This window comes from Microtus ochrogaster (genome assembly GCF_000317375.1).
Source record: "Microtus ochrogaster isolate Prairie Vole_2 chromosome 14 unlocalized genomic scaffold, MicOch1.0 chr14_random_3, whole genome shotgun sequence".
Classification (NCBI taxonomy): Eukaryota; Metazoa; Chordata; class Mammalia; order Rodentia; family Cricetidae; genus Microtus; species Microtus ochrogaster.
This window is the reverse complement of record NW_004949098.1, coordinates 7,784,230-7,810,988: the sequence shown is the minus strand read 5'-3', so window position 1 is coordinate 7,810,988 and position 26,759 is coordinate 7,784,230. Positions and strand designations below refer to the sequence as shown.

The following is a 26,759-nucleotide window of genomic DNA, read 5'->3' as shown; positions in this document are numbered from 1 at the left end:
ATGTTCATAATTTCCAGAAATTAAGACTTGCACATAATAGAGGAGTGGCTATTTTCCTATTTAATACAAATGAAATTGATTTAATTTTAAACTAAATTACATCTTTATTTTGTTACATCATATTTCTTACTATTTGAAATGTACATAATAACGAATCCTCTTTGGGAGGAAGTATTGATCAAATATAGGCTCTCTGCAAGAGTAGCAAATGCTTTAAAACATGAACCTTCTCTCTAGATCCTCAGCCATCTTTCTTTATTGCACAGATTGGCCCTATATAGTAATGGGTTTTAGTATGACACTTTCATACATATTTATAAAATATATTTTTATTATATTAATTTCCATCTTTGTCTTGGTCCTACTCACATCTGCTGATGATCTTCCTCTTATGAGATATTCTCCTCATTATTCCCATATTCTTTCCATTTTTTATTCCTTTTTATGACCTATAGTGTTTTATTGATATTTATTGCAAGCTCTTCAGTGATGGGTTATTGGTTTTTTTTATAAGTGATTACACCACTATCAAAAATGTGTCTGCTGACCCTAGTCATCCTTAATCTGTCTGTCAATACTTGAGGTGGGTGAGATCCCAAAAGCCTCTCCACATTTTCTACTTTTTTGGCTTATAAATTCACTGGAAGGCTTATGGCCTCATGGGTAGCTGCAGAATGGAATTGATAGGGCCAAACTTTTGTTGTTTTGTGTTGGTAGTCTAACTTACTTTTCTATTACTGTAATTATCATTGACCAAGACAATTTCAGTGTAGTAAAGGATTTGTCTTAGCTTGCATAAAATAGTTTCTCATTGAGAGAAGCCAAGGCAAGTACTAAAGACAGGAGTTTGAAGTAGAAACCAATGTAGAAATGGTGTTTACTGGATTGCTTCCACTAGATTTCTCACCTACCTTTCTTATTTAACCCAGGCTTACCTGCTATGGGATGGAACTGCCCACAGTAGGCTGGGTCTTTCTGATGACCTGATTCCAATCTCTGGAATCCAAACATAGAGGAGAGAACTTACTCCCATAAACTGTCTTTTGACTTACTCATGTGTGTCATGGCACCTTTGCAAAAACAAAACAAAACAAAACAAAAAAAAAAACCCTATACACATAAGCACACACAGAAAGAGAGAAAAAAATAAGTATTAAAACTACTTAAACATAGAAAACATCTCTTCTATAAAAATAAATAATTATATCTGTTTTTCATATTATATATTAAGGTTTTCTTCTTTGAAGTTCGTAGGAAATTATGTATAACCAGGCCAATTAGATGATGCAAATAATGATACATTTAATATATAGACACATCCTTAAGCCTCAAAACAAGAATTATTATTATTACTGTCTAATATATATAATTACAAATTTTACTGGATATTAACTCTGTGTATGGTAAGATTAAGACAAAAGGATATATTAAAACTTGAAATTCCTTCTTCCAAGGACTTTGGACTTGCTTGAGTATGTAAGGCACATATATAAGAAACAGGAATAAATTATTTACTATAGAAGTGAGGACTGACATCCAGCTGGAGTGATGTAATCATAAGCTTTTGATTCTCTTTTATCTAAAATTCTCTCTTAAAAATGATTTAGAGTGGAACATCTCTAAAGACAAGCCAGTCGACCTCTAATATTATATAATTGTACTAACAGCTGGGCTCAGGGCTGCTCAGCCACAGCAGGAGATGTGAAATCCAGCAGAAATGAAACAAGATTAGCTCCCGTCTGAGGTTTTGAACTAACTCATCTCTAACTTTGAGACTGATGGGCTATAGACTACCTCCAGTCGTCTTTCAATCTGTGGCATCTTAGAGGAACTCTTCTTTCTTATTGACTAAACATTTACAAAGACTCACTTGAAAGTATTATTTTTGTAGAATTTACTAAGTAATCTGTTAGAAATTGTGTTTCTGTCTTGCCATCATTCATTCCTCAGTTATGGAAAAGACAGTATGCAGAGTAAGTGTAGTGTTGTGTGTAGATGAGTGTGTGTGTGTGTGTGTGTATGTTATAATTGCAAGGAAATACTAGAAATATTATTCCTTCTATCATATAACATTCTGAATAGAAAAATAACAGTGGTATTATTTAATAAGAAGGGCCCTGGCATAGTCAATGACTTTTAGAATATTTTCTGATATTAGCCTTTATGAAACCTAAAACCCAAACCATGCAGAAAGGAAACAAGCAATATGGCTCACTAGAAGGGAATTTCATGATTTCTTTGATGTGGGTTAAATATGGATTTCTCCAATTGCCAGTCTCAAACCATTGCGTGAAAGTGGTAGATCATTTTCTTTGAATTGATGACTAAATGAATGAATCAAAGAGAAATTCAACTGAAACACTGTGTTTAGTCTCTCTTCATCTCTCCATGTTTTTTTTCCATTATTTCTGGGAGATGTATCTGTCATTCTCTGATATCTGATACCTAACTCTTCTTCAAAGCATATATAGAGTTTCAGAAAGAAAGATGTGAAGTGAATTGAAGGGCTACTTGTTCCCCATCATTATTCCACTGTGTGTGGCTTCCCAGGACTGCATTTTTCTCTGTATATTTTTCTAATAAGAAACCTCTATAGAGTGACTAAAGCTACACATTTGTCAGGATCTTCTACCTCCCCAACTCCATCACTCAGTGAAATGCCTCTTTTTCTTTACTTTGGTTCTAAGAACTAGAAGAAGAAAAAAATTTCCATATACTCACTTCTGGGTAGTTCACCGTATATTGGCCCATGAACCTAGCACAAAACTATGTAATGATTTCTGCATTATTTTTTTTAATTATACACTATAAATCTATCTCATTTATGCTGGCAGTATTTCTGTTCTGTATTATTGATGATATTGAGAGATCTATCTTTAGTGTATGGTTTGTGAGAAAAGGTGTGAGGAGGAAATGAAATCAAATTATCTATCTCAGAAGACATAAACAGTAAATTCTTTCAAAAGGAATAAGACTCAACTCTCCTGCCATTATGTTGCAAGTTCTACTCTTTTTAGGTTCAGAAAAAAACATGCTCAGTAATTTAGACTTTGGTTTCACTCTACCTTCCCCCGGCCCAGTAGCAGAATTGTAAGGGAAAGAATAGAGGTATAAGAGCAGAAAGAGGGAGAAGATGAACAAGGAAGTCAGGACCTTAGAGGGGTTGGTACCCCCACTGAGAGAGTGTGCCTGATCTAATGGGAGCTCACCATAGCCAGCTGGACTGGGACTGAACGAGCATGTGATCAAACTGGACTCTCTGAATGTGGCTGACAATGGGGGCTGACTGAGAAGCAATTGATGACACTGGAATTTGTTTCTACTGCACGTACTGGCATTTTGGGATACTAGTCTATTTGGATGCAAACCTCCCTAGGCCTGGATCGAGGTGGGGAGGCCTTGCACTTCCTACAGGGCAGGTTACCCTGCCCTCTCTTAGGACTGGAGGGGGGGGGAAGAGGGTGAGTACGGGAGAGGGAGGGAAATGGGAGGAGGGGAGGAAGTGGAAATTTTGAATGGTATTATTGATAAAGCAATAAAAAAGAAAAAAATCAGAAATTTTTAAAAAAAGAAATAAAATAGGTATTACCATAACATCTTTAATACACCTTAATACAAGCAGATAAAAACCTAGGTAAGCCAAGTCATCAATAGAAAGGGGGAATATAAAGACAGAAGGCTTTCACTGAGATTTGTTGACAGAGGTTTCTGAAACCCAGGTACCACAGCTGTTTAGTCCCAAATAAACAAACAGAGGTCTACATTAATCATAAACTGGTTGGCCTAGTAACTCGGGCTTCTTATTAATTAATTGTCACATCTTACATTAACCCATTATTCTTGTCTGTGTTAGCCATGTGTCTTGGTACCAGTGAGGAATTCTCATCTTGCTTCCTCTGTGGCTGGGTGAAGACTGCTAACTGGCCTTTCCTCTTTCCAGAATTCTCCTGTCCTCATCAAAGGTTAATACATAAAAAGGCAGGGAGTAGAAAACTATCTACTCTCATTTGTACAACCTGAGTTGACTACTATGGATTGGAGAATGAAAATTATAAAAGCAATGCAAATGGGTGCTGGAGAGCTATCTCCAATGAGAAGAGGACTGACGGTCCGCCAGAGGGCAGAAGTTACATTCCCAGAACCCATGTGGCAGCTCAGAACTGTCTATAGCTCTATGGCAATATATTATTATAAAAATATCTTTTACATTCTAACAGTCAGGAACTTTGGCAACTGCATTAATCACACACCTTGAGGTCACTTAAGACCGAATGGTGTTCTGCTGTATAGTCAGCCTGTTTATCCTGGCTGTAAAGAACAGTGTAACAACTGTAGGTGCCATGAAACCACCAATCAATAGTACTCCATGGGTAGAAAGAAAGGTTTATTGGGAATAGAACTGTCAAGATTATCTCTAGGTGGCAGGGGGTAGAAACAGCGAAAATAATGGAAAATCAATGTAAGTGTGTGTGATAGTGAGCAGAGTGGAGTTCTCTGACCTAATTTGGGATGTTTGGATTGGTTTTGAACTAGAGTTCCTTGCCAGAGGGAGTTGATTTTGGATGTGGATTAAAAGAAGTGCTCCATAAACAGGAACCTCACCTCATAAATTCCTGAGGAAAGTTGAATTTAGGCTTCTGATTATCCATTAACAATCTCTCTATTTACTGATCAAAGCCTTTTTGTTTAGGACATTGTGACCCGCATTGACATTTTGGGAGGCTCACTTTGGACTTAACATTTCAACCTTTTTTTGATGATAAAGAGCAATGGTAGGGAAACTTTATATTAATTGGTGGCTTAAGGGACGGAAGGGCTCTGGAACATATTTCCAAAACGGGGGCTCAAGCTCACAGGTGATGGTAGAGACATGAGGATATCCCGTCAGAACCATCTAATTTACCGACCACTGGGTTATTTTGCTAATTCTCACCTTAAAGATCTTAAAGAGACAGGGAACAACCATTATTATCAGAAGAATAGAAGCTAGTGGACTGAGGAGAAGGAGAAGACAGAGCTTCAAAGGGACTCGAGTGAGAATCCTGCATTGGAGTAAACTCCTGGAGGCCATTGTTTATAAATCATCTTGTGTACATTTTGATTATCTCTCCCATTTCTTCATGGAGGAAGAGGCAACTGCTATCCCTTTTGACAGTCAGCAAATCAAGGGCCCTTCAATTTTGAAGGGCCACTGAGGCTAGGGAGGTAAAACAGTTTTGGATTCCTGAGATTAGTTTTTGAATGGCATCTGACAGCTAGCTGAAAATAAGCTTGAGATAGATACAGAATATGAATAGAAAGTGAAATAGGTCTGTAGGTCTCAGATACTACCTAACAGTATCCATAGGTTTTGAGTTGCTATTATCTGTTGTTACATTCGTAAGTGTTTACCTAACTATTAGAAGGGTAGACCTGGATGCAGGTGGGCGGTCCTTGGACTTCCCACAGGTCAGGGAACCCTGATTGCTCTTCGGGCTGAGGAGGGAGGGGGATTTGATCAGGGGAGGGGGAGGGAAATGGGAGGCGGTGGCAGGGAGGAGGCAGAAATCCTTAATAAATAAATAAATTTAAAAAAAAGGGTTAAGAATGGCCCAGAATGATTTGTTTGGGGACCGGCAACATTCCAATTTCTGACTTAATTCAAGGTATAAGCAGTCAATTGGCTTTTGAATTCATAGCTCTTTCCAGAAACTATTGTTTACATGTTTACTATTATTTACACTGTTAGGGATAACTAGTTTCCTTGAATTAATAACATGTTTATCTAACAGGAGTGTTGCATTGAAAGACCCCTGGTGTAGGGAGACTCTCACTCAAGTCTCAAGATAACACACCCCCTCAGTAATTCACGAGAGACTATCCTTGCTGCAATCATATGAGGTTTATGTGACAGGACAGGAACCAGTACACTGGGGCCGAGACTCATAATGCATGCAGGGGAGGAGTTCGACCCTGAGTAGGGGTATTTAAGGGATGAAACCACAACCCAGTAATCCAAAGGGTGTAGGGAGGGAATCATTGGAAAATTCCGAAAATACAAGTGATCATTGAAAATTCTGAAAATACCAGTGATAATCAAACACTCCCTGTTTCTCAAGATTATTCTCAAGATTACAATCTAACTTTATCTTCAGCTAATTCCTGAAACAGAGTCACTGAACTGGCTAATCCTAGCCCTTCCTACTAGAGGGGTCTGGATTTATCCAGGTCTTTCAGCATAAAGTCCTATTTTACCCTCTTTTCATTAATGATTGCAAACATATACTGCTTGCTTTCCTTCATTATAATTTTGGAAAAAAGAATTTTGGAGATAAAACATCTTTGAAAATATTTAATTTTCATTTAATCTTTTCAAAGACATGTATTTCTACCAGCAAAGTTTTAGCATGTCTATCTCCAGGGCGGCTGCATGGCTTCTTTCTGACTCTGCCTTCTATCTCCCGTGCTATAGGCCAAGCCATTTTTTTTTTATTCATTAACCAATAAAAGAATACGTAGACAGAAGGACCTCCCATACCAACATGAAGGGCTATAATCAAGAGGTTGGTCAGTTCAACTAAATTGGCAGGATCCCATTTTTAATGAAACTGGCTGACCACTTGATGATTTATAAGCAAGTTTATAGGTATATTTGGCAAAAATAACTGAAATGTGTTATAATGGCCAGCTTCGTGTTGTACATAAAGTGAAGATTATACCACCTTCTGTGTAGTGCAAAGGGGGAAGATCCCGGTCAGAAGATAACTAACTTACTTTATAAAGTTGAAATGGAGGAATCGTGTAGGTTGTTGGATTCTCTGAACTTCCACGTGTTTTAAACTCTTATAATTTGTTTCACTGAATGCTTTCCAGATTTTATATACATACATATATATTACATATAATATATATGATATGTATATATATAAATCCTATGCATTATAAAGAGTGATAAATACTCTCAAATATTTAAATTACAGAGTGAACCAAGTGGGATTAAAATTGAAATAAAATCCTTTAAAAGTAGACATCTCTTAATAGTGACCCTGGTCTAATAGCCACCAGGTATTATAACAATTATACAGCAAATTACTTAAGACTGAGCTAGTTGAACATAAAAAGAGCCACTTGCTGAACTCTACCTCCTTTTGTAGTCAAGGCCCATATGAAGTTATCCTAAGATGTAGGTGTCTAGCACCCTTTTCTCCTCTTAAGTTTTCCATTTTCATCAGAGATGGAAGATAAGAAAATAAAGATTGTAATTCTATAGGTGCTAGAGACTAAAGGAGAAGTGACTTCTTAATATTACTAAAGAATTCGATTATTAGAAAAGGTTTCATGAAGCTGTAAAACAGACTGCATGTAAAGAAAAAAATGGTAAGAGGAGTGTTTCATATTATATCCAATATTCAAGGGAAAGGAAAGAAATTGATCTATAGAATTTTTTAAAAGCACTGTGTCTCTATCTTCTTCATAAAGTTATATTGAAGGTCATTTTCTTCTGCTGCTTCTGTGTTAGGATGTTCAAGTCTTCTTGTTGTAGGACCACTAGATTCTGGGGGTGCCATATCAGTCTTTATGTTGTTGGATGTGTTCTTACACTGCCATTTGCCCATCTTTTCCTTCAGTTGGTATAGGTCAGGCCTGTGCTCAAGGGGGTTACCCTCAAGGGGGCCTGTGTCTTATGTGGTTCCTCTTTCTTCAGGTGTAGGCAGGTCCATGAGTCTCATGGATGCTAATAAGGCTCTGGGGCTCCTCTCTAAAGGCAGTTTGGTCAAAAACTACATGGCCACAGATGTGGAGGAGGGTGGTAGCAGGTGTGTGAAGAATGCTTGGGGTCTCTCAGGCTTGATGGGTGGGGTGGAGGAGGGGGGGATGGGATATTCCTCTCCAAGAAAGAGCCTAGAGAGTTGCATGCTCTAAGCATGGACCAAAATGCTTAATTTTTCCAGGTACAGTCTGGGATATGGCTTTAATGGTTACAGATTTGATGGGGATGGTGGCAGGTATGTAGAGGCCACTTTTGGTCTCCAGAGGTTGGTAGGTGGGTGGGGGGAATGGAGTGTTCTTCCTCAGACAAGGGCCTAGACAGCTGAGCCCTCTAAGCTGGGACCCAGATGCTTACCTCTCCATAGGTAGTCTGGGCCAAGGTTCTGGTTCTTACAGAAACGGTGGGGAATGGTAGAATCAGAGGACTGGTCTCCAAAATATAGAAATAGCTCAAGAAACTAGAGATCAAATTGTCAAATATTCCAATCAAAAAATGGGAACAAATCTAAACTGAGAATTCTCAAAAGAACAATTGTAAATTGCAAAAGACACTTAAAGAATTGAACTACATCCTTAGCCATCAGGGAAATTCAAATCAAAACAACTCTGAGATACCAACTTACATTGGCCAGAATAGATAAGATGAAAATTACCAATGATAACTTATGCTGGAGAGAATGCGGAGTAAGGGGGAACAACCTTCCATTGCTGGTGGGAGTGCAAACTTGTACAGCCACTTTGAAAGTCAGTATGGTGGCTTCTCAGAATCAATTGAGAATCAATCTACCGCAAGACCAGCAATACCGCTTTTGGGCATATACACAAAGTATGCACATTCACACCACAAGAGCATTAACTCAATTATATACATAGCAGCATTATTTATAATAGCCAGAATCTGGAAACAACCTAGATGTCTCTCAACTGAAGAATGGATAAAGAAAATGTGGTACATTTGACCAATGGAATACTACTCAGAGGTAAAAAAAATTACATCTTGAAATTTTCATGCAAGTGGATGGAACTAGAAAAAAAGCATCCTGAGTGAGATAATTCAGACCCAGATAGACAAACATGTTATGTACTTACTCATAAGTGAATATTAGATGTAAATAGGATATCCAGACTATATTCCACAATCCCAGAGAAGCTAGATAGCAAGGAGACCCTAAGAGGGGCATACATGGAACCCCCTGGGAAGGGGAATCACATAAAACCTCCTGAGAAAATTAGGAGGGAGAGAGAGGGAAGGTAAAAGGGGAGGGGGAGGAGAGAAGGAGAGGGAGAAGAAGAACATGAGGGGGAGGAGAGATAATATGAAAAAAGGGGTCAAGACCATGATGGTGTTACCCACAGAAACAGCTGATATGAGCTAGTGACAGTTCACTAACTCTGGATTGATAGTGGGTAAACCTGTATAGGACCAAATTAGACACACTAAATGTGGAGGACAGTTGTGAGGCTTGGACAGTGTGTGGGGCCACTGGCAGTGGGTCCAGGATTTATCCTTATAGCTTGAACTGGCATTTAGAAGCACATTCTTTTTGGAGGGATACCTTGCTCAGCCTAGATATAGGAGGAAGTTCCTTGGTCTTGTCTCAAAGTGATGTGTCAGATTTTACTGACTCTCCATGAGAAACCTTACCTTTTCTGAGGAGTGGATGGGGAGGTGGAGTGGGGGAAGGGTGAAAAAGTAGGAGAAGGTGACGGAGTGTGACAGGGATAAGTTATGTAAAGTGACAAAAGATTACATTAAAATATTAATAAAAATAAATAAATGAAGCACTGCATTTTCTGGTTTGCATTAAATATTTAATAGATTTTTCTACCTTTTTAAATTTTTTGTGTTCTTTAATCACAACACTCATCTTTTGCTGTTTTTCACTCCAAATTCTCCAAAATGCCCTTATTTGCCTTTAATACACACTTTTAAAATTTTAGGAGGGATGAAAATAAGACTTCATACTTGCTTAGCATGTGCTTTATCACTGAACTATATCACCAACCTAAAAAAGACTTGGGATAAAATTGAAAGTTAGCTATGTCCTTAAACTCATTGTCCCATTCCAGACACTCTATTCAAGTTCTGAGTACAGAAGGACTGCACACTTACTTAAGAAAACAACTCTATTGAAAATGTGGTAGAACAGACATATAAAGGATATTAAAATAAACTTTTCTCATCACTATTTGTTGCAGTTTGAATATAAAATATTCCCTATACATTCATGTGATTGAACACTTAGGCCCTAGCTGGTGACACTGATTTGGAAGGATATGGTATCTCTAGGAGGAAGAGGCTCACTGGAGGAAGTGATTCATGGGAGCAGGCCCTGGAATTTATAATTTGATACTACTTCCAGTTTCTTCTCTGCTTTTTATTCCCCACTTGACCCCAAAATACAAGAAGATAAAGATTCCTAGTCAAACATGCCTGTCACCATACAGATGCCTTATTCCAGACCTTCCCTTGCATTGCCGCTAAAGCTGTAATCTCAAACATGCCTATCCTCCATTAAGGAGCCATTTGTCTGGCATTTGATCAAAGCAAAATGAAAAGGAAAGAATACAGTCCTCAAATTGCACTCTGTTTCTTCCCTTCCTAATAATGCACAGGAAATACATCCAGTTTGGATATATCTTTTCTGAATAAAACAAACCACACTAGTTATGAAATTACTATTACTTTAGTTCTAAATAACTGCCACAAAAAAGTAAAATTCAACAAAACATTTGATTGAATAATTTCTCAAAATACAGCAAGGGAGTAATATTAATTTGGAAGTACATGATTTCCTTAAGTCCTCCTAACTATACAATATGAATAATTTTAAATTTCAACTCAAAAAACTCTTAGATTTTAAAATCTCATTTATGAATCAGGTGGAATCTGAATACAATTCAGTTCCACAGAGATTTTGTGCAATGGAAACCTCAGGCAATCTAATCACTCACAGCACAGCCATAAGGGGGCATCTATGATCTATCTGTAAAATCAGAAATTAAAAACATCATTAATAATTATAATGAAAAGAATTATTATCATTAAATCATGGTACTCTCTTCCCATTTACAAGTAGTCCTTCCCACCTCCTCAAAATAATTAGTTATATACAGTGTATTAGAATTAATGAATTATTAATCTTGATTGTGGGCCTTTAGTTTCATTTATTTATAGTTATTCATGGAGATCCTAAATAATAACTGGAGTAAAAATAGTCAGGTAAGAAATAAGCTTGGATATTCTAAGGTGAAGAAAAGCTTAAAGAAAATGATATGATTTACAGAATGTAAAAGTAAAGGAAGAGAGACTAAAGAGATGGCTCACTGTTAAAGAATGAATACTTCTCTTGCAGAGGACCTGTGTTTGATTCCTAGCACTCAGATCAGGAGGTTCACATCCACCCACAACTCAGTTCCAGGGAACCTGACACTACACACTCTTCTGACCTACATGGGCAACTGCATTCACATGTGCACATTCCCATACCCACACATAGACATACATATGCATGCAATTCTAAACAAATAATTTTAAAAAGTAAAAGATAATAAATATGGAAAAATATAAAAAGGTCAATACCCTATCATAGAACATTTGTAGTGGTAATTTTAAGCCCTCTAGTGTAATAGAGCATGTTTTTATGAGCAACTCAATAGACAGGCAGTCTCCAAGTGGTCTGGGCTGACATTATATTGTAAGCTCCAGGGATCACATCTGTATATAGCTCCTTTTCAGCTCCAATAAGTAGCCATCATTTTTGTCTAGTAAAACATGCAGTACGTAAGGCCTGTATGTTTTGCATTTCTGTAAACCGTGCATCTGTGTAATACTTTATAATGTATGTGAACAGCAGAGGCAACATATGTATTGCTTTTATCTCTGGTCAATGTATTTGAGTTTTCTAAGGCTAAACCACTAGGCTATTACAACTCCTGTAGCATAGGTTCCTTAACTCTTGTGATGTTTAGACAGTAATTCTAGACTTTACCCTAAGGAGGACCCAGCAGCTGCATCTAATCTACAGTGATGAAACAGTGATAAAACAGATGAAACAGTGAACTTACACGGTTGTCATACCAACACAAAAATATACTTAAAATTGAACTTCTATGCCCTTTCCCCATATTTTAGGGACTGTTCTCATTGCTACAGTAAAATAGATTGACAAAAGCAACTTAGCAACCTGCTGTAACACACTGAGGGACCAGTTCTACAAAACTCCAAACAAGTGTCACCATCATAGGCAAACTATATCCACATAAAACCTAAGAGAGCTTGGGAAGCAATTCTAGACACAAAAGAACAGAGTTAAGTACCACTTCTTGGTAGTTGCATTTTTTCAGGTGGGCTCCATTTGCAAGAGGAAAGAGAGAGAAACTAGTTTAGCTCGTAGTTTCAAGTTTCAGTAAGTCATGGTGAGGATGTGAGGATGCCATGGATGAAAATGAAGCAGTTAGCCACATTCAATCTGCAGGCAGATAACTGACTATATAATGCTTGTCCGCAGCAATTGCCTTTTTGTTTATACAGGGAATCCCGTATCAATGCACTATACAGGACCAAAACTCAGGGAAAAGTTATATAGTCCTTTAGTACTAAGCTTCCTACACCAGGTTATTAAAAAAAACATGCACTAAATGCTTAAAGAAACATAAGAAGAAAAAAAAAGAAAATGCACTACTATAATTGTAGTAATTGGAGCGGCGGGGCTGTGTCCCCAACACCCTGGTTGCCTGGCTAGCTTATGCCCCAAAATAATTACACGGACACTCTATTCTTTTAAACACTGCTTGGCCCATTAGGTCTATCCCTTACTGGCTAATTCTCATATCCTGATCAACCCATTTCGAATAAACTGTGTAGCACCAGTCTTACCGGGAAAGATTCAGTATGTCTGACCTGGCGGCTTGCTTCATCGCATGCGTCTACCCGGGAGAAGGGAGCATGGCCTCTCTGCTCCAGAGAGCAGAGCTTTCGAGTCTGAGCTCACTTCCTCTCCTCCCAGCATTCTGTTCTGTTTACTCCACCCACCTATGTTCTAACCAATAAGTAATAAAGCAGTTTCTTTATTACTTAACCAATGACCTTCCTCCATCATATAATTATTGCTTGCAAGTTTTAACTTACTCATCAGGAAGTTATATTTGGGCTTCAGTGCTTGCTCAGCTGAAAAAATGTTTGCTTTTTATCTGAATTCCATTCCCCAAACTTATGTTTATTTGTATTTTGATTTTTTGAGACAGGATTTGTCTGTAGCCTGTACTGGAACTAGCTCTTATAGACCAAGCTTTGGAGCCTGTACTGGAACTAGCTCTTGTAGACCAGGATGACCTCTAACTCACAGAGATCTACCTGCCTCTGCCGCCAGATTGCTGGGATTAAAGTCATGTACCACCACTGCCCAGCCCCAATGTTTAAAGCCTAGATGTGATGGCAATGACACAAGCCTACAGTCAGAGAACTGAAAAGGCAGAGGCAAGTAGCTAGATGCCTGGAGCTGACCAGACAGCATAGACTAGTGTAAATTCCAGTCTAATGAGAGGCCCTGACATAAACAAACAAACAAGGGAGATAACAACCAACAAGCTACAGCTAAACTTGTTTTCCGGCCTCCAAATCTATTCACATAAACCACATGCATATGTGAGCTTTCACACAGGAACATGTACATTACAAAAAGTCATTTTCAATAAGAAATGCTTAAGTATAAACAAGTCAGATTTCTTCAAGAAACATAAGGATAGCTCAGCATATGTATGGCATCTGATTCATGCAAACTAATGATAGATGCACCACATCACAGAAGAAATGAAATTAGATGCCGAAAAGACATTTTATGAAATTTAAATCCTTTCATGGGAAAAGTCTGAATAAATTAGTTTGAAAGTAGCATAATTCTGTATAATAAAGGCCATTTATGGAATACAGTAGCTAAGATTATTCTGAATGTGGAAAAGTCAAGAGCTTTCCACATCAGGAACTAACAAGAGTGACTGTTTACTAATATACTTGGCAGTGGGTGTTGAGAGAATAGAGCTGATAAATGAGGTAGACTAAAGTCTCTGCAGTAGCCAGCTTTACACAGGGCACAAGTTGATCTATACTCAGAGGGTTAAGAAGAGTCATATGAGTAAAATCTCCAATAAGAAAGACAATCAAGTACAAGCTGCATGCAGCAAACCCTTTCTTCCACACAGACACAAAAACAAATACCAATACTAAATAATAATGAATAAAATAAAGTGAATGCACTCCTTTCTGCTTCATCTGGAAGAGGCTCAAAGGCCAATTCCAAAAATAAATCCATGATTTTGAAGAAACTGGTCACAAGACTACTTGGAGATTTTCTTTTTACTTTTTTTTTTAATTTTTTATTGAAAAAAAAATTCTGCCTCCTCCCAGCCTCCCATTTCCCTCCCCCTCCTCCCACTCCTCACACCCTGCTCACCCCCTTCTCCCCCTCCCTCTGCAGTCCAAAGAGAAAGTCAGGGTTCCCTGCCAAGTGGAAAGTCCAAGGTCCTCCCCTCTCCATCCAGGTCTAGGAAGGTGAGCATGCAAACTGGCTAGTCTCCCACAAAGCCAGAACATGAAGTAGGATCAAAACCCAGTGCCATTGTTTTTGGCTTCTCATCAGCCCTCATTGTCCACCATGTTCAGAGAGTCTGGTTTTATCCCATGCTTTTTCAGTCATAGTCCAGCTGGTCTTGGTGAGCTCCCAATAGATCAGCCCCACTGTCTCAGTGGGTGGGTGCACTCCTCTTGGTCCTGACTTCCTTGCTCATGTTCTCCCTCCTTCTGCTCCTCATTGGGACCTTGGAAACTCATTCCGGTGCTCCAGTGTGGGCCTCTGTCTCTATCTCCATCCATCGCCAGATGAAGGTTCTATGGTGATATGAAAGATATTCATCAGTATTACTATAGGATAGGGTCATTTCAGGTTCCCTATCCTCAGCTGCCCAAGGAACTAACTGGGACCATCGCCCTGGGCACCTGGGAGCCCCTCTAAATTCAAGTCTCTTGCCAACCCTAAGATGACTCCCTTAATTAAGATATATACTTCCCTGCTCCCATATCCACCCTTCCTTTATCCCAACCATCCCATTCCCCCAAGAATCCCCCATCTTCCCCTTATCACTTTTCTCTCCTCATTTCCATTTACCCCCATCCCACCACACCCCCAAGATCCCAATTTTTTGCTCGGCAATCTTGTCTACTTCCAATATCCATGAGGATAACTATATGTTTTTCCTTGGGTTCACTTTCTTATTTAGCTTCTTTAGGATCACAAATTATGGCTCAATGTCCTTTATTTATGGCTAGAAACCAATTATGAGTGAGTACATCCCAAGTTCATCTTTTTTTACCTCACTCAGGATAGTGTTTTCTATTTCCATCCATTTGCATGCAAAATTCGAGAAGTCATTGTTTTCTTCCACTGAGTAGTACTCTAATATGTATATATTCCACACTTTCTTCATCCATTCTTCCATTGAAGGACATATAGGTTGTTTCCAGGTTCTGGCTATAACAATATTGCTGCTATGAACATAGTTAAACAAATTCTTTCATAACATGATAGGGCATTTCTTGGGTATATTCCCAAGAGTGGTATTACTAGGTCCTGGGATAGGTTGATTTCCTGAGAAACCGCCACACTGATTTCCAAAGTGGTTGCACAAGTTTGCTTTCGCAACAGCAATGGATGGGGGTACTCCTTCCTCCACAACCTTTCCAGCAAGGCTATCATTGGTGTTTTTGATTTTAGCCATTCTGACAGGTGTAAGATGATATCTCATAGTTGTTTTGATTTGCATTTCCCTGATCGCTAGGGAGGATGAGCATGACCTTAAGTGTCTTTTGGCCATTTGAACTTCTTCTGTTGAAAATTCTCTGTTCAGTTTAGTGCCCCATTTTTCAATTGGGTTAATTAGCATTTTAAGGTCTAGTTTCTTGAGTTCTTTCTATATTTTGGAAATCAGACCTTTGTCTGTTGAGGGGTTGGTGAAGATATTCTCCCAATCAGTAGGTTGCCTTTTTGTGTTAATGACAGTGTCCTTTGCTTTACAAAAGCTTCTTAGTTTTAGGAGGCCCCATTTATTCAATGTTGCCCATATTGTCTTTGCTACTCGTGTTATACTTAGGAAGTGGTTTTCTGTGCCCATGTGTTGTAGAGTATTTCCCACTTTCTCTTCTATGAGGTTCAGTGTGTTCAGATTGATATTGAGTTCTGTGATCCATTTGGGCTTGAGTTTTGTGCATGGTGATAGATATGGATCTATTTTCATTCTTCTACAGGATGACATCCAGTTATGCCAGCACCATTTGTTGAAGATGCTTTCTTTCCTTCATTGTATACCTTTAGCTCCTTTGTTGAAAATCAGGTGTTCATAGGTTTTTAGATTAAAACACAGGTCTTCTATTTGATTCCATTGGTCAACAAATCTGTTTTTGTACCAATACCAAGCTGTTTTCATTACTGTAGCTCTGTAATAGAGTTTGAAGTCATGGATGGTAATGCCTCCAGAAGTACCTTTATTATATAGGATTGTTTTGGCTATCCTGGGTTTTTTGCTTTTCCATATAAAGTTGATTATTTTTCTCTCAAGGTCTGTGAAGATTTTCTGGGGGGATTTTGATGGGGCTTGCATTGAATCTATAGATTGCTTTTGGTAGAATTGCCATTTTTACTATGTTGATCCTCCCAATCCAAGAGCAAGGGAGATCCTTCCATTTTCTGGAATCCTCTTCAATTTCTTTCTTCAACAACTTAAAGTTCTTGTCAAATAGATCTTTCACTTCCTTGGTTAGAGTTACCCCAAGATATTTTATGCTATTTGTGGCTATCGTGAAAGGTGATGCTTCTCTGATTTCTCTCTCTGCTTAGATATCCTTTGTGTATCTGAGGGCAACTGATTTTTTGGAGTTGATCTTGTATCCTGACACATTACTAAAGGTGTTTATCAGCTGTAGGAGTTCTTTGGTGGAGTTTTTGGGGTCGCTTATGTATACTATCATATCATCTGCAAATAATGAAAGTTTCACTTCTTCCTTTCCAATTCGAATCTCTTTGATCCCCTTATGTTGTCTTATTGCTATTGCTAGAACTTCAAGCACTATATTGAAGAGGTATGGAGAGAGTGAACAGCCTTTTTGTGTTCCTGATTTTAATGGGATGGCTTTGAGTTTTTTTCCGTTTAATTTGATGTTAGCTGTGGGCCTGCTATAAATAGCTTTTATTATATTTAGGTATGACCCTTGTATCCCTAATCTCTTACTTGTACTTTTTCGCAAGCACTCTGTATTCTCCTCATATGAATCCATTTTAGGGCCATGTCCTGACAAGTAAACATTTCACTACTTTTATTTGACATACAGTTGTGATAAAGGGCACCCGTGCAGGAAAAAAAATCAAATTATCACTGTTCACATATGACATGATCTTATATTAAAAATAATCTGTAAATAAACACCTATGAAATCCATTTAAATATAATTAAAATGTAGTAAAATTTCTGGATATAAAACTAATATGTAAATATTAACTCAGTTATAAATTTATGCAGAAAGGTAAAAGATCTCTGAAATAACAATATATTGGTGAAATATGACATTGCAAAAAGACAGACATCCCACAAGAATGGATGAAGATAAATATCACTAAATAGCAGAAGCAGTACCACCATATGACCTTAAATTACCTTGCAGATCTATATACAGGAATCAAAGAAATTTAGTGTTTATGAACATTTATATATATACGTATGACAGGTATCCATAAATTTGAAAGAGAGAAAGGAAGATAATATATGAAGGCTTGGAGATAGGAAAGAAAATTGAAAATTATGCAATTATCATCTAAAAAACAAAGAAGTTATTTTATAAAGGAAGAAAAGGAGCACAGTACTGAAATACAAGCAAACATAAGGAATAATGGAAGTCTTGAAACATCCACTGCCAAATCACTATTGAAGTTGCTCAAGAAACATATGGTAGGGAAAGAAAACTGCTTTACTAAAACATGCTGTAGGACCAGCAGTACAACCGGTAGCTCCACAAACAGACCTGCACCACTTTGGTATTCTGCCTTGGTGCTGGTTAAATACTGACAAAAATGCTTGGCTTGACAAATTAAAAGTAACTAAATCAGTTCTGTACTTGGAGCAAGAAGAGCAGAACTCAGGATCAGGGAACAGAAACCAGTACCTGTTCAAGTAGCTCCATGACAGGGAACATGGCAGTGGGGGAGGTGGAGATGTGAGCAAGGTTGGGAAATTTCCAAGTCACCATTGTGGTGAGGGCTTTATGAAGAATTGCTTAATAGGTGAAAGCAAGCCAAGTGGGAAGGGGTGAGAGTCCTCAGGCTGTGGACCATTTGGGCCTTTTAGACTAGTATACACAGAAGGTGTGGAGTTTGGATACACATGGGCATAGGATGAAGATGGAAGCTAAAAAGAAATTCCACACTAGCTCAGAATGTAGTATAATAAAGAGTTATTTATTTAGAGGTAACTCACAGAACACAGTCCTCTGCTCAAATGGGGAACAGCAACTAAATCCTACAGCCAGAAAAAAAAGATAGAATGTACAATTTACATCAGCATTTATACTATAAGAGGCCATGCCCAAGTGGGCGGGTAACTTGAAGGTTACTGGTAAATGGAGAATGGTGACAGATCTAAGAGCTGTCAACAAGGTAATTCAACCTATGGGCCCTCTAAAATCTGGAATTTCTTTGCCTTCTCTACTACTGAAAGGATAGCCTCTTATAGTTATTGATTTAAAAGACTGTTTCTTCACTATACCTTTACAAGAAAAGGATAGAAAAAAATTTGCCTTCACAGTGCCTACTTATAATAATTTTCAGCCTACTAGGAGATCGCAGAGGGCCTACTTTCCACAGGGAATGCTCAATAGCTCCATCCTATGCCAATACTTTATAAGTCAGCCATTGGAAATAATACATAAATAATTTCCTAAATCTATAATTTACCATTACATGGATGACATTTTGCTATCTGATTCAAACATAGATACTTTAGAATGAATGTTTGAAGAAGTTAAAAAAATTTTTGCCAAAATGGGGATTGCAAATTGCTTGTGAAACAATACAAAAAAGGAGATGCCATCAATTACCTAGGTTATAAAATATATTTACACATAATTAGAACATAAAAGGCACAAATTAGGAGAGACAGATTGCAGACTCTTAATGACTTTCAAAGATTGTTAGGAGATATTTCCAGGTGTTGGAATAACACCTTATCTAATAATTTATTTAAACAAAACATTAGATGGTGACGAATTCTTAAATAGTCCCATATAACTAACAGTTGAAACAAAAAAGGAATTGATTGTTATTGAAGAATAATTACAGGAGGCATAAGTGGATAGGGTGAATCCAAATCTATAGTATTCTAGTTTTACTGCCTTCCATAATTTTCCCTACAGAAATTTTAATGCAAAGGGAAGATATTATCTTAGAATGAATATTTTTCAACACCACATAAACCAAAAAAAAAATTAAAAACTTATGTGGAAAATGTTTTGAATTAATTATAAAAAAATTGAGACTTTGTCAACTAACATTTATAGACCCAGCAGAGAGTATGGTGCCTTTTACTACTGATGAAATTAAAAAAAAATATGAGAAGAGAATGAACCTTGGCAAAGAGCTCTAGGAGAGATTGATAGCAATTATCCCAAAAATGATAGAATTAACCTTATAAAGAGAACTACTTGGATCCTTTCCTGCATTGTACAGAACACATCAATACCACAAGCCTGTACATTCTATGCTGATGCAAACAAATCAGGAATGGCAGGTTACAAGTCAGAAGATTTAAGTAAGATTAAACAAAGCTTTTATAATTCTTTCTAAAAGGCAGAATTATATGCTATTCTCATGGCACTAAGGGATTTTAAAGAACTCTTAATATAGTTACTGATTCACAATATATAGAAAGAGTTGTCTTGTGTATTGAAACCACTGAATTTATACCAGATGGTGTAGAATTGGCTTCATTATTCATACAGATTCAAGATATAATCAAAAATAGGCTTTGTCCCATATTGGTCTGATAGATCCTCTAGTACAAGATAATGCAGAAATTAATCATTATTAATTGGAAATGTGTTGAAAGCCTCAGAATTTTATAATAAAAATTATGTCAATAGCAAAGGTATAAAGAAAGAGTTTTCTATTATATGGGAACAGCTAAGAAGATTATAAAGAGATGTCCTACTTGTTCTTTCTATAACCAAACACTGCTACCTGCAGTGATTAACCTAAAGGGTACTTAAAGGAATAAAATCTGGAAGATCAATGCATTCTACTTTGCATATTTTGGAAAATCAAAATATGCACACAACATCATTGACAATTTTTGGGGGTTACACTGTGCAACTACTTTGAGCTCAGAAAAGGCTGATTCAGTAATCAAATATTTATTAGATGTTATGGCCATCATGGGTATACCTGCACAAATAAAGACAGATAATGGTCCAGCATATGTATCTAAGAAAATGAAACAGATTTTTGTTCATCATAATATACAGTACAATACAGATATATCAAACAATTCTACAGGTCAGGCAGTTATGGAAACATCAAATCCCCTATCCAACCTTCCTTTATCCCAATCATCCTGTTTCCCCAAGTTCCCCCATCCTCCCCTTCTCTCTTTTCTCTCCCCATATCCCATTACCCCCATCCCACCCCACCCCCAAGATCCCAATTTTCTCCCAGGCAAAAAAAAAAAAAAGTATGTCTACTTCCCATAGCCAAGAGGATAACTATATGTTTTCCCTTGGGTTCCCTTCTTATTTAGTTTCTTTAGGTTGACCAATTGTAGACTCTGTGACCCTTATTTATTGATAGAAACCAATTATGAGTGAGTACATCCCAAGTTCATCTTTTTTTACCTCACTCAGGATAGTGTTTTCTATTTCCATCCATTTGCATGCAAAATTCGAGAAGTCATTGTTTTTTACCGCAGTGTAGTACTCTAATGTGTATATATTCCACACTTTCTTCATCCATTCTTCCATTGAAGGGCATCTAGGTTGTTTCCAGGTTCTGGCTATTACAATTAATACTGCTATGAACATAGTTGCACAAATGTTTTTTCATATGGTTGGCAAGAGACTTGAACCTAGAGTGGCTCCCAGGAGCCCAAGGCGATGTCCCCAGTTAGTTCCTTGGGCAACTGAGGATAGGGAACCTGAAATGACCCTATCCTATAGCGATACTGACGAATATCTTGCATATCACCATAGAACCTTCATCTGGTGATGGATGGAGATAGAGACAGAGGCCCACACTGGAGCACTAGACTGAGCTCCCAAGGTCCCAATGAGGAGCGGAAGGAGGGAGAAGATGAGCAAGTAAGTCAGGACCACGAGGGGCGCACTCACCCACTGAGACAGTGGAGCTGATCTATTGGGAGCTCACCAAGGCCAGCTGGACTATGACTGAAAAAGCATGGGATAAAACCAGACTCTCTGAACATGGCGGACAATGAGGGCTGATGAGAAGTCAAGGACAATGGCACAGGGTTTTGATCCTACTTCATGTTCTGGCTTTGTGGGAGCCTAGCTAGTTTGGATGTTCACCTTCTTTTACATGGATGGAGGGGGGAGGACCTTGGATTTTCCACAGGGCAGGGAACCCTGACTGCTCTTTGGACTGGAGAGGGAGGGGGAGAGGAGTGGGGGGAGGGGGAGAGGGGTGGGAGGTGGGGGAGGGAAGTGGGAGGCTGGGAGGAGGCTGAAACCTTTTTTCTTTTTCTCAATAAAATAAAAAAAATAATAAAAAAAGAAACATCAAATCAAACTACAAAGAATGTGTTAAATAGATAGAAAGGAATGAAAAATACCCCCAGAAATAGATTACATAATGCCTTATTAACCTTGAATTTTCTTAACAAAGTGAGAAAGGGACAACAGCAGCAGAGAGGCACTGGATAATAGAAAAGTCTTTTGAAATAAATCAGCCGATGTTGTTCAAGCATGTGTTGACCTCACAATGGAAGCCAGGAGATATGCTGCATTGGGGAAGAGGTTTGGCTTTTGTTTCAACAGGAGAAGAAATTTATGGATACCATCAAAATTAATAAAGATTTGTCTTGAAAAAAGAGAAATTTCTTGAGAAAGAGAAAGGGCAGCTCATCCACAGAGGTGACAGCCAATCATGTGGTAAGAAAACCTCATAAGGGTTGGGGCAGAGTTTTCTTCTTGTCTTTGAGGAAATACTCATCTTTTGTAAACAAAGGAACCCTATACATCTATATGTCTAAAGAGGAAAATATAATTATCCAGATTGGATCACCAAACAAAAAGAATTATCACTTATGAGGACAGGTTTTCTGTGGGTAAGAATCTATGAATATTAATCAGAATAATAGCCATGATTCATCTAAAAATCAAAGCTGGATTTTGAGTAGGACAATGGCTCTGTCCTTCTCTAAATCTAAGCATGTTGTTAAAAAAAATTCAGAGTTTCTGTCTCATGTCAGGAGTTTTCTGGTATGGGAGAGAGAAGAAAGAATTTAGAAAAACATTTATTTTTCTTCATACCTATTTTTGTCTCTATCATACATTTCATTGAATATATGTCCGTATAAATAATGTTTATTAGTTTTCCACAATGAACAATAAATTTTCCTGCAGGAAACTTTGAAGTTTCCAGGAAGAAGATAGGACCTCACAACAACAACTCCACCAGGCTGATATGATGTCATGATGCTGACTGTGCTGCTATAAGATTTGTTTTGGGTAGCAGCTGCTCAAGAAGGTTCCTACTTTGTGAGCTGAAATGGTGCATATTTTTACCATGTTCTGGCCAGAAATCCAAAGAGGAAACTCAGACAAACCCTACTGAATAATCAGAGACTTTTTACAATTATACCAGACAGTGGCCTTGAAATTTAACCATCATTTTACTTTTACAGGATCCCATAGAAAGAATATCATCTCTGTGACAACTCGAAGTAACTGTGAAAGATGACATCCCCTCTCCCAACAAAGTTTGTTATCAGGGTTAAGGACATCATTTAGGGGTTGATTATAATTGGTATAGGGTTGGAGTTTGGGGGAATATTATATAGGCTCAGGAATGTTTTTGAAAAAAAAGGGGAAATTGGAAGGGATAATAGATTAGTATAAGCTTACTCACACTAATAATATTAGTGAGAAATAGAGTAAATACCCATAAGCTATTATTTTATTTTATTATTTTTTCTCCTCTCCCTTTTTATCTCTCACCACAATACTTCTTCTGCACCCTCACACTTTTTTTAATGACTATTATTTCATCAGTGTATAATTCTTGGCAGTTGCTTAAACACATAAATATGAGAAAATGATTTTCCATCATATTCCTGGCACCCATAGATAATAAGAAAATTTTATTGATGAACAGAATTTCATCATTTTCAATAATAATTAATCCCTCCTGACTATAGAGAAGTCATTGCCTATAATATTTCAGCATTTTTATATGTATATGTGTATTTTTTTTCTGAAGAATAATGACTAAAACTTCCCTAAAGAGAATACCCAGCTCTAGACACATAGTTTCTGTACTGATGAAATCCACATTTAGTACATTTAACTCTCACTCATCCTTGTGATGTATAAAAAGCATACATTCCTGTGTTTCTGATACTCCCTTACAGTCTTTTAAACAAGATACACAATTGTCAGTACAGGGAACTTTTCTCATGAGAGGACCAAGAGCTACTCATTATGTGAGAAATTTGGTGATGGATTCACTTAGGGGCACCACATATGGTTTAATTGGGTACAAAATTTCAAGAGGAAATGGGCAGGTCTACAGAATTTTTGTCAAAAACCAATTATGCTAATTTATTCATGGAAGAAATTGCTACCTGAATAGAATGTGTGAGTTTCAAGAAATTGAACACTTTCAACAGATTCAGTTGTTCTTTTGTTTGTTCACTGAGGTTACAACTTAAACATTACAGGCTCTTTCCTGTTACTCGAGGTTCTTTCTGAAATAAAACTCACCTGGTATTGTTTAATAAGTAAAATGTGAATGGATATTTAGCTATTTTGTAATATTAGCTTATGTAGTAAGCCCTGACTGCATCATCTCAGACTTGGATTGTCCAAAACAACATCAAAAATGTTGATGATGATAATGAAGATGATAAAAAGATGGGAAATAGATAGAAATAACATATCTTCTAAAAATAAATACTAATTTTTATCTCCATCACTAACTAGCATGAGACAATTTTCTGTGCTGTTTATAGTCTGTAACAAGGATGGTGTAGATCTTCTGACCTAATATTTTATCATTTAGAAGTAGAGACTAAAAATTGGAAACAAGACACAAGATGAAAAAGAATGATTCCATGTATGTGAATTCTATATTTAATTATTTTATTTAAAAAAACTTTTTCAATATTTTATGACCATTACATTTTTTCTAATTTTTTATAATCACATAAATTTTACAAAATAAGTAATTACTAATATAACTCTTTGGCTAAAGAAGAAAATACATAAAATGCATCTTTAGAATAATTTCAATGTTTCAATAATATTCATGTTTATATATTTGGATGAATATACTTAAAAATCATTATTTTTTTCTTTCAAATAGAAGAGCATGGATTCTATCCTCCATTACCACAAATTTTGCAGGTGAGTTTCCTGCATTTGGGGTAATTGCTGGGGTAGCACATCAGGAATGAGTTTAATAAGCCTCACCCTTGGAAAATTACTTTCATGATCACACTATCTCTCCTGTCTGGGAAGTACTAAAAATCAATTTTTATATGAGTAGTAATTTGCATTTCTGAAGCTCTTGTTAATTTTTAAATTATAATCAAGTATTGATCATTTTAAATATGCTAAGGAGTAGGCATAACAGTCTCATTATCTTAATTTCACAAGTGAGGAATTAAAAATCAGGCATTTGCACAAATACAAACTATAAATTACTAACATTAATAGTCAAATAAAATTATGGCTTGCTTGGTTTAAATATTCATTGACATATGTCTGAATCATATGGATAACAATTATGGGATGCTTCAAAAATGGAATGAGACCATTAAAATAGCTGTTTAATAAGGATGACACATAAGGCAATTCCAATGTCACAGAACTAAAGCATGTGAAGAGGGTTGATCCCACTTCAGACAAGTTAGCTGTGGATCATCAAGTACTGGAGTTTCCAAATAATCCTTTTTTAAGATATTAAAACATATGCAAAGTTATGCTAGTGGTTGTATAATCATATGAATTGGATACATGTTTTAAATGAGGATAAGTCATCAACTTCCTGCCTCACAGAACACTTTATTTATCATCCAAATAATTGTAACCACTCAGCATTGGCACCATAGGATAGTGAAGGGAAGAGACGCTTTAAGAACCATAGCTCTGCAATCACAGTTCAGTAAAAGATTGCTACTTGTCTTGCTACTAATCTAGTTTGAAAACATCTTTCTTTTAAAAGGTAGATAAATGAGATTATGTTGCAATCTCTTATGGTTTTGAAATTCTAAGTTTTTTTTTAAAGGTATTGAATAGTTAAACTGTCTGACTCACAAAACAACCTATAAGATAAATTTGGGAGATGATATATGTACGTGTGTGTGTGTGTGTGTGTGTGTGTGTGTGTGTGTGTGTGTGTGTGTGTAAATATATATTAAATGAGTTCCAAAACTCAAAATAGTATTGTGATACAGTCCTGGCTGTTCTGGAACTCACTGTGTAGACCAGGTTGGTGTCAAACTCAGAGATCATCTGCCTCTGCCTACCAAGTGCTGGGATTAAAGGAATGTGCCACCAGCACCCAGTTGATGATATATTTTTGATCATCAATGATTATTTTGATTTGGTGATAGTAACATTTACAAATACTAGCTAAAATACTTGTGTTTAGTTAGATGACTAGTAGAAAAACCTGACAGACTCAAATTTGTTTAAAATTATTTGGATTATCTGAATATTCTGTAAAAACACTTACAAGTTTTAGTCTGTTGTTTTTAATATTCATAAAAATATTTCTGCCTGGAGAAATAGTATCTGTCCTATTCATGAACTACGTGTTCTGGTTGCTGGGCAAATAATACAATGATCATCAGTTAAGGGAACTACAATGCAAAGATGAAACTCCTTTCAGAAAGCACCAAATCTTATAGCTTGAGAAGGAAAGGCATGTTGATGGGAACTTACATTTTGCACTTCCCCCATGAGAGTGTCACACTTTATGGACAGGAAATAAAACCACACCATAATAAAATAAATAATAGTTAAAAATTTGCATCTATTTTTATTTAAATCTATTCTTTTTTTTCTTTTTTTCAATATAATATAGGGCTATTATAGTTTTTTTAAACATAAACTTAAATATTTACTTTCAAATTTATTTATTTTTTTAAATTTATTTATTTATTAAAGATCTCCGTCTCTTCCCCGCCACCGCCTCCCATTTCCCTCCCCTTCTCAATCAAGTCCCCCTCCCTCCTCAGCCCGAAGAGCAATCAGGGTTCCCTGCCCTGTGGGAAGTCCAAGGAACGCCCTCCTCCATCCATTTCTAGTAAGGTGAGCATCCAAGCTGCCTAGGCTCCACAAAGCCATTACATGCAGTAGGATCAGAGACCCATTGCCATTGTTCTTGAGTTCTCAGTAGTCCCCATTGTCCGCTATGTTCAGCGAGTCTGGCCTCATCCCAGGCCTTTTCAGACCCAGGCCAGCTGGCCTTGGCGAGTTCCCAATAGAACATCCCCATTGTCTCCGTGCATGGGTGCACCCCTTACGGTCTTGAGTTCCTTGCTCGCGCTCTCTCTCCTTCTGCTCCTGACTTGGACCTTGAGATTCTGTCCGGTGCTCCAACGTGGGTCTCCGTCTCCTTTCATCGCCTGATGAAGGTCAACATTCAGGAGGATGCCTATATGTTTTTCTTTGGGTTCTCCTTATTTAACTTCTCTAGGATCACTAACTATAGGCTCAATGTCCTTTGTTTATGGCT

The 26,759-nt window shown here is 37.2% G+C and overlaps 1 non-coding gene across 1 annotated transcript; it reads right to left on the bottom strand.

Moving 5' to 3' along the window:
• Window positions 1-24,375: 24,375 nt before the first annotated feature.
• On the bottom strand, window positions 24,376-24,538 carry LOC113458028. Its single transcript, XR_003378471.1, has one exon. It is a non-coding gene; the product is annotated as a U1 spliceosomal RNA (small nuclear RNA).
• Between the last annotated feature and the right edge of the window lie 2,221 nt (window positions 24,539-26,759).